Genomic DNA, 2928 nt, shown 5'->3' with positions numbered 1-2928 from the left:
GATAAGATATTATTATATTAAAAATACTATACTTTTTTGGAATGTTCGTAAGAAACGATCACTACGAGTATATCAGGATGTCAGAAACAAGTAGGTACAAGTGACATTTCCCATAAAAAGTGAGTTTTCCCATAAAAATGAGATAAATGAAACTAGAGCATAGTAAGGCATCTAAAATTATTGTGGCAAAGGGATACAAGTGAAATCCTACTGTTTGCTGCTCACTGGTGATCAAAAATGGAACTAGTTATGATGTTGCGAAACAGTCACGTTGATATAGGCCTATTCTGATTTTTGTTGTAGCATGTTATCCAAATAACCTTTCTATGATATGTGAGAAAGAGAAGTGACCCAGATGATGAGAAATATTTCAATAATGGAATAACACAGTAAACAGTTCTCTTTACTATTTTGTTCAGTGTAGTAAGGTACAAAAGGCATGATATTCACGTAGGATTACCTAAGTATTTTTGTTATACCTCTAAATAGTAATTTTATGATAACTGAATTGATAAAAACCTATGATAAAGCATTATAGAGAAAACGTAAATCACCTTCTTCTTAGATCACAATATTCTGAAAGCAAAGGGATACTAGCACATATAAACTTTTACAATTTGTGATCCAAAATTTGTGATTTATGTTAACGTGTTATTGCAACATGCAAACAGAAAATGATAGAAAGAATTTTTATATCTACTATACACAAGCAAAGAATTTACCTTTTGCTATCTCATTACATTTCCTGAACTTTTGACCTTCAACTGAAGCTTTTTTTTAAAAAAATTGGAAGAAGTGTACTCATATCCCTTTGTTTCTGATCCACTCCTATAAATTACATCAGTAAATAAAAATCAGTGAGGGTTGTCTATGACACAATGCTCTTACAGTATCTAAAAATCTTCAAAAATACTTCATGATTATAAAAAACGCAATATTTATGTCAAGTGTCACAATATTATTTACCATATCGTTACTGCTGAGAAGTAGGCAGCTGAGGCAAAGAGAAGTAACATGAACGAAAGGTCGCTTGTTGCTGTAAAATGCATACCTGTGTGTGTGTGTACGTGTGTGTCTGTGCACTGATCGTTTTGGAGAAATCTAGGGACTAATGGAGCTAAGCATGAATGACACAAATTACTGCTAGGTTACTTAGTTACTAGAGGTTGCATCTTAAGGTAAGTCAATAGACATATTCCAACTAATGTTACTGAGAGCAAAACACTTGTGGCTGTTACTTCATAGGAAGGAATGCAAAGAAATGGAAGGCCTACAGAATGCGTCGTACGCTCTCTGCTACTATCATGCACATATAGGTTTCGAATTCTTAAGAATTAATAATATAGTTCATCGAAGTTTGAAATTCAAAAATCGAAGACGACAGCACCCACATGACAAGCCAGTTTACCTATCATGTGACATGTTTCACCCGTCCATCACGTTGTCTCTTCTCTCCAGTCAATATCAGCATAGTTTCAAAACGACACAGTCAAGCACAGCGTATTATTTTAGAGGAAATTAAAATAAAATCGCTGTGTAGCACCATAGCAGACATAATGGTTGTGCTGAAAAGTATCTGAACGAGCTAAATTTTTGCGTCGTGTTCAAATGTATTTATCCAAAAAATTACGTAAATTCTGTATCTTGTAGTATTTCCACAGTTGAATATATTAGGAACACACAAACACACACACACACACATACATACTTAATGTGTGTATCATGAAATTATAGGTTAAGTAGCAGTAGTGAATGAGTAAAGTTCGATTTCTGTATAAAGCATAACGAAGCCTCATCTTAGTTATTTTCCACATTTAAATGAGTCTCTGATGCTTTCAAGTTTCACACTGTTCATTAGGAATCTGAAATGTCTGCAAAAAATCGTGAGCAGTACAAAGTACACAGTGGTTGTGTCAAGTATCAGTATGTTATTTGCCTCGAACTATGTTTTTTCCAAGCCTGAATTGTTCTAGGATGCTTTTAAAGTGTTACAATGTTAACTACACGCTTAAAATAAATAAAGGATGTCGACATATCACACTGAGGAAATGTTATTGGTGGTTCATAGAACAAACTGTCGTTACCCAGTGGTTTTACAAGTTCTTAAGTAATATTCCACCAAAGCAAGTAGCAGTTCAGGGGGGCGCGGGGCGAACGAAATAATGTATCATATTGTACATTAGAAAATATAATCGGTGTTATTACCAGCATAGCACTGATTTTTATTTGCATTTTCTCTAAAAGATTAAGTGAAATTGGACTTTTGAGGAATACTGCAGTGTTTAAGATGTTTACCGACTGCATTTCCTACAAGAAACTAAGAAATATCATCAAAATCTAATCAATATGTGACGCAAGAAACGCACATACAACGCAACCAAGAAGCAAACGACATTATAAACCACGGTTTTAGGTAGGATGAAACAAGGTATGTTGATGACATTTTTTGTAAGCCATCACTTTGCATTTTGGTAATAAATGAATGAGCTATATATTAAAACTACTTATTCAGATTGTTCGGGGCAATGTCCTTGCCGCAGTGGATACACCGGTTCCCGTGAGATCACCGAAGTTAAGCGCTGTCGGGCGTGGTCGGCACTTGGATGGGTGACCATCGAGGCCGCCATGCGCTGTTGCCATTTACCGGTGTGCACTCAGCCTCGTGATGCCAATTGAGGAGCTACTCGACCGAATAGCAGCGGCTCCAGTCAAAGAAAACCATCACAACGACCAGAAGAGCTGTGTGCTGACCCCACGCCCCTCCTATCTGCATCCTCCACTGAGGATGACAAGGCGGTCGGATGGTCCCGGTAAGCCACTCGTGGCCTGAAGACGGAGTGCTTTTTATTCAGATTGTTCACATTCATTCTAACATAAGCAAAGAAGGAGGTGGTGGAACACGACAGAGATGAGAATGCAACAACATGG

At 36.8% G+C, this 2928-nt stretch overlaps 1 pseudogene; it reads left to right on the top strand.

Annotated features, from left to right (window-relative positions):
* The first annotated feature begins 2521 nt into the window (after positions 1–2521).
* Positions 2522–2639, top strand: LOC126107157 (5S ribosomal RNA; annotated as a pseudogene).
* Positions 2640–2928: the final 289 nt, after the last annotated feature.

The sequence above is a fragment of the Schistocerca cancellata genome, chromosome 10 (genome assembly GCF_023864275.1).
Source record: "Schistocerca cancellata isolate TAMUIC-IGC-003103 chromosome 10, iqSchCanc2.1, whole genome shotgun sequence".
Classification (NCBI taxonomy): Eukaryota; Metazoa; Arthropoda; class Insecta; order Orthoptera; family Acrididae; genus Schistocerca; species Schistocerca cancellata.
This window is presented reverse-complemented; position numbering and strand designations above follow the sequence as displayed.